The sequence below is a fragment of the Ursus americanus genome, chromosome 8 (assembly GCF_024610735.1).
Source record: "Ursus americanus isolate L20-20 chromosome 8, mUrsAme1.1.p, whole genome shotgun sequence".
Classification (NCBI taxonomy): Eukaryota; Metazoa; Chordata; class Mammalia; order Carnivora; family Ursidae; genus Ursus; species Ursus americanus.
This window is the reverse complement of record NC_142134.1, coordinates 73,788,850-73,801,406: the sequence shown is the minus strand read 5'-3', so window position 1 is coordinate 73,801,406 and position 12,557 is coordinate 73,788,850. Positions and strand designations below refer to the sequence as shown.

General features: G+C 43.4%; 1 long non-coding RNA gene across 6 annotated transcripts; it reads left to right on the top strand.

The window, feature by feature from the left end:
- Nucleotides 1-419: 419 nt before the first annotated feature.
- On the top strand, nucleotides 420-12,326 carry LOC123775869 (uncharacterized). 6 transcript variants are annotated; one of them, XR_006775185.2, is made up of 3 exons: nucleotides 420-618; nucleotides 812-944; nucleotides 5,155-5,714. It is a non-coding gene; the product is annotated as an uncharacterized LOC123775869 (long non-coding RNA). The 6 variants fall into 6 exon arrangements; XR_006775188.2 differs by lacking the exon at nucleotides 5,155-5,714 and adding an exon at nucleotides 4,533-5,146; XR_006775189.2 differs by lacking the exon at nucleotides 5,155-5,714 and adding an exon at nucleotides 1,689-4,525.
- Nucleotides 12,327-12,557: the final 231 nt, after the last annotated feature.

Genomic DNA, 12,557 nt, shown 5'->3' with positions numbered 1-12,557 from the left:
GTATTGCATGGTGCACTGGGTGTTATGCGCAACTAATGAATCATCGAACTTTACATCAAAAACCAGGGATGTACTGTATGGTGACTAACATAATATAATAATAATAATAATAATAATAATAATAATAATAGTAATAATAATAATAAAAGATAATATAAAACAATTCTTTAGAATCTGGCCCAGTCTGTTCTCTTAAAGTCTCCTATTGCCTCAAAAACCTGAATGATGCAATGAGAGAAGATTTTGTTTCCGAATGGTGGTCTGAGCTTCACGGCTCACGTGGCTGGTTAATGAACCCACCAAGCACAGCCTGCAGAGAACCCATAGGTCAGGGAGGGCTGTGCTCTCAGGACTCCTTGCTGCAGTCAAAGCAGAGACTCCAACTCCCAGAATCAGGATGGGTAGGGGCAGCCATCCCACTCGGCAGGATGAGTTCCAAGAGAGCTAGTCAGAGGGAATTTTGGGGCTTGGGCCAGATGGAGGCTTTCCAGGAGCCCTGTTGGGAAGACAACATAACAGTCTGTCAAGAGAGTCAGCAAATGTAGAGACCCAAGGTCAATGCTGACAGAAGGGATTGCAAGGAGTCGGGCCGATTAGAAGCAACTATCCTAGAACGAGGTAGGTTTGAACAATGCTGTGTTCAGACTGACTTAAATGGAAAGGATTTTTAAACATGTTGTCTTGGGCACTTTAGTTGGCTTCACTGAAGCCCAGTCATTGCATGAATGGGTTTTTATGGAAGATTTAACCTTGAATTAATGTTAACCGATAAAGAAAATTCAGATCAAAGAGTCTCCTTATCTCTTTACAGACTTTGGTAGGAAGAGGATGGACCAGGAGACCTTAGAGGCTTCAGATCCCTCCAACTGGTGGACCCTGTCCATCTCCAGCCCTTCCATCCCAATTTTTTCAGAGAACCTCCAAGATGCCCATCCTGGTGCCAGGTATCACGGATTTGAGGACAAAAAGGGGCTGTTCCTCTCCTGGGAAGCTCTCAGTCCAGAGGGATGGGATCCTTGGAGGGAGGGCTCTGAGAACAATCCCTTTTTGCAGGGAGGGAGGCTGTTGAAACCCTCTATTATTTCCATGTGATAATTTTCCCTTCTCCTGGGAAGCATATGAGATTAACACACCATGACGATTGTTTATTGTCCTTAAGCAGAGGATAAGCTATTTCTGCAACTAGGCCAGAGAGCATGTAATGTCTGTAATGCCCTGTATTGTTGGGAAATGCGTCTTCTTTTTCAAAATATATTTTTACAAAGAGATTAGGGAAAAGCTGCTGCTCGGTGTCCCACATGAGGGAATTGAAGTGTGTCCATAATTTCTGTTCCTGTTCTCCTCTCCTCTTGCTTAGAAAAGAAGCCCTGTGGGAACTACAGAGCTTTAGCTGACATTACCAGCAACCCCTCTATGGTATGTCCTTGAATTCTAAGCCCCAAACTGTTTGCATGACTGGAACGCCTTATCTTCAGGCAGAGAACTGGAAGCAGTGAAAATAACAACTGGGTGTTGTTTGGCTATTTCGGGGAGAATAAGAGATGTAATACTCCCTCTGTGGGGGCCCTGAAATTTTCATTTCACTGCGCTGAGAAAAGAGTAAGGTGCTGCATTAGTTTGCGAGGGCTGCCACATCAAATTACCATAAACTGGATGACTTAAAACAATAGAAATGTATTATTTCACAGTAATGGAGGCCACAAGTCTGAAGTCGAGATGCCAGCAGGGTCAGACTCCCTCAGGAGACTCCAGGAAAGGATCATGCCATGCATCTCCCCTAGCTTCTTATGGTTGCCAGCAATCCGTGGTGTCCCTTGGCTTTTGGATATATCGCTCTAATCTTTGCCTCTGCCATCACATGGTGTTCCCCCCTATGCCATTGTGCGTTTGGGTCTAAATTTCCTCTTCTTATAAGGACAGCTGTCATTGGATTAAGGGTAACCTGAATCCAATATGACTTTCTCTTCGCTTTGACTACATCTACAAAGACCCTACTTCCAAATGAGGTCACATTCATAGGTACTGTGAGTTAGAAATGGAATCTATTTCTTTTGGGGGACATACTTCTACCCACAACAAGTGCGCTCTACGCTAGATAGGGCCAACAGTCACAGGACAGCTGTTAGGTGTGTGCTCCTTCAACATTATTCCAAAAACATATTTACCAAGTACCAAATATTTCCCAAGCACGGGCTGAGCACAGGAGCAGGAAATGTAGCCAGTGGTGCTGCAGACACAAGCGTGCTTTATGCAGTGGCTGGCTTTTTGTCTGTCTGAGGCAGGCAGCCTTTGTGCAGCTCCAGGGCTTGGCACTAGGCAGGTGATCACCCTGGGTGCCTCTCACTGGTCAGTGTTTGGTGCCAGGAGGAAGCCCCTGTCTCTCTCCGTTCCTGTCTCTAGAGGCCAGGTAGGGCCCCAGAGCTCACAGCCTGGGGGTTAGATGGCTGGCCCCTCTGTTGCTTTCCACTTTTCTGCTGATACGCAGCAGGCTCCAGGGGCCAAAGTGACCCGCCTTCCCGTGGGAGAGAGCAGTTGTCTCTGTATCTGCTCACTTGGAGGGAGTTGTTGAAATTGACACCTTGGCCCTGGTTCACTTTTCCAGGGGAAAATACGCTAGTTTGAATTCATTCCTGTAAGGCTCTAGGCACACACAGATGAATGCGACATTGCCCCTGGCCACCACCTGCAGCTCTCTAAGTCAAGGCAAGAATCCTGTGGGTTGGTCACATTATATCAACCTCTAGAGGGAGCTCAAGGCCTTTTTCTGTCTCCCACAATTACTTCCCGGAGAGGATGCTCTGATAAAGGATTGATTGACAAATACATAAAAGGTACAGTGCTAGGTGGATGGGAATATTTAGTAGGAAGGAAAAAGGAGAGGTCAGATATTTTTTAGGGGGGTGGGGAGAGAAGGGGGGCCAGTGGTTTACTCTTTATGAGTCCTGTGGGGACAAAACAAGGCCGAGGGGGAGGGTCTTTCCAGCTTCGTGGGTGGTCTCTAGAAACCTGTGGCCATCATGTTTCCGTGGGAGAGGAGTATAGGCAGGACAGCTGAGGCCATTTCCCTTCTAGGTCGGTGGTGACGGTAGGGAAGGATTTTCTGCTTTGGCTTTTTTTTTTTTTTTTCCTCCCTTTTCCTCCCTTAGAGTGGGAAGATCTGAGGACCAATACTCTTCAACTGAAGTGATTAAAGGAACCATTGAAACTCAAATGTGGGCCCAGCGTAGGAGACACATGGGGCTAAAGTCCAAATTACTACTAAGTTAGTGGTACTAATGGGAATCCGCTGGGCCAGACTGCCGCTGTGTCACAAATCCTTCCAGAAGTTGTAGGAGTTGTATGGGATTCAGGGTTCTGGCTCCCGCCCACTCATTGAGGACAGAAAACAGAAACTTTGGACTCTGGAAAAGTGGGCAACTCATTCTGCCACAAAGACCACCATAACAGGTGCATGGTATTGGATAAGTGAGTTAGCCTCATGGAAACCTAGCTTCTCCAACTATAAAATGAGGATAAAACCCGATTAAAGACTGCTTTGAGATTTGTGAGTAAATTCATCAATATAAAAACAGCTAGCATAGTGTATACAGCACCTAGTAAGTGTCCAACATTTGGTAGCTACAATGACACATGCAGTTCTGGCTACAAAATGATAATGGCTGCCATTACCGAGCACTAAGAAGCAGGCAGTGCTAAATGCTTTGTGTTATCTTGTCCAACCACACCAGCAGCTGCATTAGGTATTATCACCCCCTCCCCGCTCTCCCAGTGATGAAATCGAAGTTTAGAGAGGCTAAGGAACTTGCCCAGGGTCACAGAGCTAGTAACCCTCAGAGCTGGGATTTGAACGCAGATGATCTTGAGTCAGCGAATAGCAAATCCTAAGCCCTTGTGATTCTGCTCTACACGGATTCACACTAAGAGTCCTGTGCGAGCAGATCTGGATGGGGGATGGCCAGCCTCTGCTGCTCCCAGGGATTCGTGCCTCTGGAGTAGGCACTAGCTGTGAAATAACCCTCTCCTCCTTGAATCTGAGGAAGCTGATGTATTTGAGTGCCACTTTTTAATCAAGGAGACCATCCATCTCCTGTTGTCATTTGATCTTTTTTGAAACAACAGCCACAAATCTCCAGGCAACACAGATATGACGCAGACAAAATGAAAACTGAGGAAGTCGTATCTTTCTCTCATTAATGGGAGAGGAGAAAACACACAGCTCTTGCCTTGAGTGTTTTGGGGATGTGTTATTTTTAGAAAAGAACATTTTGTGATTTTGTTGTTTGATTTCTGAGAAGGCTTTCTTTTTTAATTTTTTCGGTAAGTTGCTGAATCAAAAAGGAACAGTAGAGCTAGCAATAACTATCAGTCAGTAAAAGCAGACTGAGCTCCTCCATGTGCAAGGCACGGAAACAAAGAGGCTGTAAAGCTTTTCCCCTGCTCTTTAGATGTGTAGAACCTACTAAGAAAGACTGTATTGCTATGTATGTATAGAGCTCAGAAAATAAGGCAATCCTGTCTGTTGTAATTCATAGGAGATAGAATAACTGGAGAGGGGAAACACTGTACATCCCTGAAGAATGGATGAAGTTGTTCATTCATTTGTTCACTCAATGAATTTCTATCGACCACCTTCTTTGCATGCAACAGGACTGGGAAAAGAAAGCTGAATAAAAACCTTGACGCTACCTTGAGAAGTTTGTTGTCCACTGGCAGACACAAAGTTAAAATTATAAACCAAGAAATGCCATGAAGTAATAGGAATTTGAGCAAATAACATGGGTTCACAGAAGAGGTGGTCAAATCCACCTGGAGGAGAGAGGTATCAAAAGACTTCACGGAAGAGAGGATACTCAAGATGGGTATTGAAAGGGGACCAAGTGCCCGGAAGAAAGAGGAGGAAAGGTAGTCTAGGCAAAAGAAGCAATACGTGCAAAGATCGTGAGCTAGTTTGCATGGGTGAGGCTATGTTTATAGCTGGGAATGCTAAGAGCTTTGGAAGGAGTGGGGAGATGAGATATAGGAGAGCACATTCCCATCTGGAAGCGATGGGGGAATCTTTAAAGGATTTGAAGAAATGGGGTAACTTGGTCAAATCTTAATTTTGTTTTATTTTTTATTTTAATTTTTTTAAGATTTTATTTATTTATTTGACAGAGAGAGAGACAGCCAGCGAGAGAGGGAACACAAGCAGGGGGAGTGGGAGAGGAAGAAGCAGGCTCCCAGCGGAGGAGCCCGATGCGGGGCTCAATCCCATAACACCGGGATCACGCCCTGAGCCAAAGGCAGAAGCTTAACGACTGAGCCACCCAGGCGCCCCTTAATTTTGTTTTAAAAACACGAGTCACACAGCTTAATTGAGGTACAATTAAACAAGTCAGTGTAATAAATGATATTATAGACGGAATGTGTCTTCCTTCAAATTCATCTGTTGAAATCCTACCCCCCCAGTGTGTTGGTATTGGTGAGGCCTTTGGGAGATAATTAGGTCATGAGGGTGGGGTCCTCAGGGATGGAATTAATGCCCCTGTGCAAGAGACTCCAGTGAGATCTCTTATTTCTTCTGTCATGTGAGGGCACAGCAAGAAGACCACCATCTGTAAACCAGGAAGCGGGCTCTCACTAGACACCGCATCTGCCCTCATCTTGGACTTCTAGACTCCAGACTGTGAGAAATAAATGTGTGTTGTTTAAGCCACTTGGTCTATGGTGTTTTTGTTATGGCAGCCCACATTGACTAAGACAAACATCACGTTGGGAGTAGTTAAGGTTTCTATAGGAATTCAACAGAAAACCACTTTACCCCGACTGGACCTGTCTCTAGAAAGCTTCTTGAAGAGACATCAGCAGAAATTAGTGTGGTGGAGTGGGAGTGAGTTAGAGAAAGACAGTTTTCCTGAAAGATGGAGGTAGTTTGGGCATAGCAAACTGCTCCTGTGGCTGAAAAATCAGGTGAGATGTGTTTAGAGCGGGGAAGGAGGCTGGGCAGGAATGAGTGCATCTGCCTGGAAAGTCCTCCTCAGCAGACTTTGAAATGGGAATGGGCTGTAAGCAGGGTGTGATTAGATTGCCTTTTAGAAAGAACACCTTCATTGTTGGATAGGAAATGCATGGGAGGGATGCAAATGTGGAGGACGAGGGGCCTAGGAAGGGGGGTTTCTTTGGTTAAGGAGAGAGATGATGGTGGCCTCCATCCAGGTGCTTGCATTAGAAATTGAGAAAAGTGCATTAAATGAGCAAATACTTAGGAGGGAAAAAGGACAGAATTGGTGATGGAGTAGGCTGGAATGCTGAGGGGAGGTAGAAGGCCAGGGAAGAAGAATTCATGGACTCGGGGGGAATGGTGGGCACATTCGCAGAGATGTAGGACACAGGAGGTGCTACGTGAGGGAAACTAGACAGCATTGTGGAAGACGGGTTTCAGCACATGCTGTCTGGGCGTGTGGGCCGAGTGAGCAAGGGAGGAGGAGTTGTTATCTCAACTGAACAAACATGAGTTGAGCTTCTGCTGTGCCTCAGGATCTGGACTACACGCTGGGCCTACAAACCCCATCAATAGAATATTCTCAAGAAATTCTACCGCCTAGTGAGAGAGAAAGGTAGGCACATGGATGATTTCTTTTTCTTTTTTTTCTTCCTTTTTTTTTCTTTCTCTCTCAGCCTTCCTTCCTTCCTTCCTTCCTTCCTTCCTTCCTTCCTTCCTTCCTTCCTTCCTCCTTTTCTTTCTTTCCTTCCTCCTTTTCTTTCTTTCTTTCTTTCTTTCTTTCTTTCTTTCTTTCTTTCTTTCTTTCTTTCTTTCTTTTTTCTTTCTTTCTTTCTTCTTTCTTTCTTTCTTTCTTTCTTTCTTTCTTTCTTTCTTTCTTTCTTTCTTTTCTTTTTTAGCACGGAGAGGTGCAGAAGGAGAGGGAGAGAGAGAATGTTAAGCAGGCTCTGCACCCAGCACAGAGCCCAATGTGGGGCTCGAGCTCATAACCCTGACATTATGACCTGAGCCGAAATCAAGAGTCTGACACTTAACTGACTAAGCCACCCAAGCGCCCCTGGATGATTTCAATATAATGTGTCAGTGTGTTGATAGACCTATGTACAAAATTGGACAAATATTAACAAGGACCTGCTCAGTGCAGGGATTGTGCTTGTGCTATGGATGTGGCAGTGAGTGAATCTAACAAGAGCCTTTCCTTCAAGGAGATAGCATTTTAGTGGTGAAACTCAATATATACATATATACACAAAAATAGACAAAGATTTAGTTAAGTATTGTGGTGTCAGCTTAGGTTCTGGGAGGAGAAAAAGTAAGATACAGACCTTTAAAGGAGTATGGGGGAAGGGGCTGGAGGGAACTAGGCCATTCCTCATGGAACGGAGGGGAGAGGGAAGGAAGGCAGGCAGGTAGGAAAAGTCCAAGTGCCATGTAGCCTAAGAGAGTTTCAGTTGATGGTGGGTCCCCAAGCCCAAACTGTTGGCCAGAGGATTCCCATGTCCCCAGGAACAGACTGCCTCAGTATCTTTCCCTCTCAGCCATTGGCTAGGAGCAGCCCATGGGAAGCATGGCCTCAGAGCATGTGTATGTGTGGGTTTCAGAGAGCAACAACTGAGGTCCTTACACAGTTGTACTTCAGCATTAGAACAAAGAAAAGAGCGGCAGAAGTTGCAGACAGGATGATAATCCAGGGTTTTGTAAATCATTTAGAGGAGTTTATACTTTATTCTAACTGCAGAGGAAAGCCAGCAGAGAATTTAAGTTGAGCAATGAAATGCTTTGACATATTTTAAGAAGACCAGTCTAGCTGCTGTACTGGGCATGGCTTATAGGTTTTCAAGAGTGGAAATTAATTAGATGGTGACAGATGATGATGATTTATATAGTCAAGGTGCATTGACCCAATCCGAGGTGGCCAGGGGGTGCTGGTATGGTGTGAAAGGCTTCATCGGGGAGAAGTCGTCTGAGCTGAGTCTTAAAAAGGTGGGGGTGGGGGTTTGTAAAGCAAGTTGCAGAAAGGAGGTGACATTTAAGATGAACTTCACTGGCTCTCTAAAGGGAGGAGCAACCTTATAGCACGTTTCAAAATCACTTCACTAAAACATAGAGCCAAAGCAGTCTTTAATTTAGTGCCTTTTATAGGACAGAATACAGTTTAGGAGTAACCAAGGACATTCACAGGTGAAAAGTACTTAAATCAGAGAGACAGCATAGTTAGGGAAAGGAGACCAACCATTTCTTTTTTTATGGCAGAGAACATTAACTGAATACCTCAGAGGCTGAAGCAAAGAAACAAAGAGAACCCTAGTCTTCTTTCTCAACCTAGCTCTGAATCCAAACTGGAGCTGCTGTGTGCCATTTTCAACTTGGAGGGCTCACGGGAAGTTGATTTTGGGTGGTATTGGAGGCTTGCTTTTTAGAACTCATTCTTTGCTACTTCTTTCTATGTTTTGTTTGTTTTTGTATTTTTTGTGTTTTTTTAAAGTAAAACCTATGCCTATATTTCAAACAATCTCACCAAGGACTAAATCACAGACCAGAGTTGAAACATCTAGTCACATTGCTCCATCTGCCGCTTGGTGGCTTTCTTCTAGTCTATATTCTCCCCCCCCCTTTTTTTTTAAGATTTATTTATTTATTTGAGAGAGAGAGAGAAAGAGAGTGAGACAGCGTGCATGCACAAGAGTGGGGAAGGGTAGCAGGAGAGGGAGAATCCCAAGCAGATACCCCGCTGAGTGCGGAGCCCAAGATGGCGCTCCATCTCAAGACCTTGAGATCATGACCTGATCTGATCTGAAATCAATAGTCGGATGCTTAACCAATGAGCCGCCCAGGCGCCCCTAGGTTCTGCATTCTGACGTCAGCCGTCTCTCTCCCTTCTTTTCTTCCTCGCTGCCCTGCCTTAGGTTTATACTTTTGCAATAGATCCCTAACTGTTCTCCCTGCCTCTAGACTCTTACCATGCATGCAGATCAAGTGACAAAATGATGGCTTACTGGGTAAAAGCAGCCCACTGCTGCATTTCCTTTTTCTTTTTGGTCCAAAACACTTTTTGCAATAAGATATTGAAATAGAAAAATCAGATGATTTTACATAAAAATACACATTATCAGTTTCTCTTGAAAATTCAAATGATCTGGACCACACTGGTTCACACAGAGTAACAGGCGGGTGAAGCCCCATAGGAGCCAGTTCTTTTTATGTTTGTATGTATGTATGTATGTATGTATTTATGTATGTTTATTTATTTATTTTTATAATAATTCTTTATTATGTTATGTTAGTCACCATACAGTATATCCTTAGTTTTTGATGTAATGTTCCATGATTCATTATTTGCGTATAACACCCAGTGCACCATGCAATACGTGCCCTCCTTAATACCCATCACCAGCCTATCCCATTCCCCTATCCCTCTCCCCTCTGAAGCCCTCAGTTTGTTTCCCAGAGTCCACAATCTCTCATGGTTCAATACATGGGAATCAAATAATCAAATCAAAAAATGGGCAGAAGAAATGAATAGACACTTTTCCAATGAAGACATACAAACGGCTAACAGACACATGAAAAAATGTTCAAAATCATTAGCCATCAGGGAAATTCAAATCAAAACCACATTGAGATAACACCTTACGCCAGTTAGAATGGCAAAAATGGACAAGGCAGGAAACCAAATGTAGGAGAGGATGTGGAGAAAGGGGATCCCTCCTATACTGTTGGTGGGAATGCAAGTTGGTACAGCCAGTTGGGAAAACAGTGTGGAGGTCCCTTAAAAAGTTAAAAATTGAGCTACCCTGTGATCCAGCAATTGCGCTACTGGGTATTTACCCCAAAGATACAGACGTAGTGAAGAGAAGGGCCATATGCATCCCAATGCTCATAGCAGCATTGTCCACAATAGCTAAATCGTGGAAGGAACTGAGATGCCTTTCAACAGATGACTGGATTAAGAAGATGTCATCCATACATACAATGGAATATTACTCAGCCATCAGAAAGAATGATTACACAGCATTTGCAGCAACATGGATGGGACTGGAGGAGATTATGTATGTTTATTTATTTATTTTTATAATGTTATGTTAGTCACCATACAGTACATCATTAGTTTTTGATGCAGTGCTCCACGATTCATTGTTTGCATAAAATACCCAGTGCTCCATGCAATACATGCCCTCCTTAATACCCATCGCCGGGCTAGCCCATCCCCCCACCCCCCCACTCCCCTCACCTCTAAAACCCTCTGTTTGTTTTCTCTCAGGCATCAGACTTCTCTCCAGTTTGTCATCACTTCTCCTCACTGTGGTTTTGCACTTTTCCTTTTTGTTACCTGCCTGAACCCGGGGTGCATTTGAATTCCAAACGCAAATCTGATCATGTCACACTCTTATTTTACGAACCTGCACCTGTTTAGCTAATTGAGTTCAAACTCTTCACCCTAGCATAGAAAGGCCTTCTTCACCTGGTCTCAATCTCTCTGTGGCTCTCCTTTCTGAATTGTGCCCTTCCCAGAAGCCATGTTGAAAGGCTGTGCCATGTGTCTTCTGTCCACTGTGATTCCCTCCTTTCAGCTGGCATTCTATTTCTTTTCTTCTGTAGTTGGTGAACGTTTATCCTTTAGCCTCAGTTCAGATGTAAATCCTCTTCTAACTTCTGCTCTCTTGTTACCTGGTTCTTCACCCCCTTAGCATCTCAGGCACACCTGAGAAGTTAGGACACTTTGCCTGTAGTGTCTGGTCAATCTTTCTCCTTCTCCAGACTACACTAACTTCAAGGTTCTGAGCCATCTTTGCTTTTGGAGGCCTCGTGTCGGATAGGTGAGTGGTGTTCAATGAATTAATGTGTCAGGTTGGGAAGGTTTTATCTTCTATTTCCTTACTTGTAAAAGGATACCTACCGTTTCCATATCAGGATTATTGTGGGAATCAAATGACATAATGTCCTTTGTAAAAGTATTTGGAAAAGAGATGCATAAGAATGAATGGAATTAGTATGGAAAATGATACATTCCCGACTTGCTTAAATGACTTAATTGTGTTATGTATGTAGAGAACAATGATCTAGAAGGCTGGAAGCCTGGGATATAGTTCCCATTTCCTTGCCAATCAGCGGGGTGACTTAGGGCAAGTCTTTTTGCTGCTCTAAACCTTGGTTTCCAGAGCTGGGCTTTGAAAATTGTAAGATACTTGTTCTTTCTTTTTTTTTTCTCCCTTCAGTTTTCCTAGGATAAGACATTTTTCTTGTTCTTAAAAGCTTTCACTCTCACTCATTTGATATGGTATATTAATCATAATAAAATAATGCATATGTAGTAATTAGTTTTTTCATTAAATATACAAATCAGTGACAATAGCTATTGTGTGGAGCTGATTACTAACACTTTCCTAACCTAGAATTGTTTTCATTATTTAAGCAACATTAGCAAATGAAAGTTTTAGAGCTCAGACTTTAAAGGTCTCATCAGCTGTATTATGGTGTCTCACTCGGCCCCACGGAGTCTTTAGCCCTATACCTGCAGGGCAATGCTATCCTTCTTCCCATGGTACTCTAAAGTCACAAATGTGATTGATGCACTTGGGGAGAGGAGTCGGAGGCAGAAGGAGGTGGAGGAAATGAGGAGTATACTTGGAGGGAAAAAAAAGCTCATCCTTTCCTTATTTTCTAAATTGCAGCTTATAAAGTTGATTCACTGACTGCTGGCTTAAGATGGTGTCTGCTAACAGCCCCTGGTACAGCGTGTCTGTAATGTGCAGTAAAATACCTAAGAAGGCTTAGAAGAAGATATAAACTCAAAATACAGCCATAAACTTGTACTGACAATCAACTAAAGGTTGGATCCAGGAGGATTTTTTTTTTTCTTCCAACTTTAAGGTCAATGAAAGTGAAGAGAAGAGCACTGTCCGTTGGCTTGTGTATACTCTTTGGGAATTTTTCAATAGGGAAGAGGTGGAAAGGGTCATTATCCTTCTTTCATTATCTACATTCTGGGATTGCGTATCTCCGAAAGACTTCCCTGGTGGAAATTCTTGCCTACCCAGAACCTCAGAATGTGACCTTATTTGGATATAGGGTCTCTGCAGATATAATTGAGGTAAGGATCGAGATGGGATCACACTGGATTCAGGTAGGTTCTAAATCCAATTAGAGTGTTCTTATAAGGACAAAACAGGGCACATAGAGAAAATATGGCTATGTGAAGACTGAGACAGAGATCAGAGTAATGTGGCCACGAGCTGAGAATGTAAGGAGCAACCAGAAGCTGGAAGAGGCATGGAAAGTCTCATCTTGATTTTGGACTTCTGATCGTCACAACTGTGAGAGAATAAATTTCTATTGTTTCAAGCTGCTACACTTGTGCTAATTTGTCATGGCAGCCTTAGGAAAAAATACAGTGGGAAACTCGAGTTTATAGGGTTGAAAATTCAAGCATTGATTTTTGCCCATCTTCTCACCACTTGCCCTCTGACAAACACCAGTTTTTTCTCCATATTTACGAATCTTTTTTTTAATGAAATAAATAAGTCAGAGGGATGAAAGTACGGCATATAGACTATAGTCAATAATATTTTTATACCCT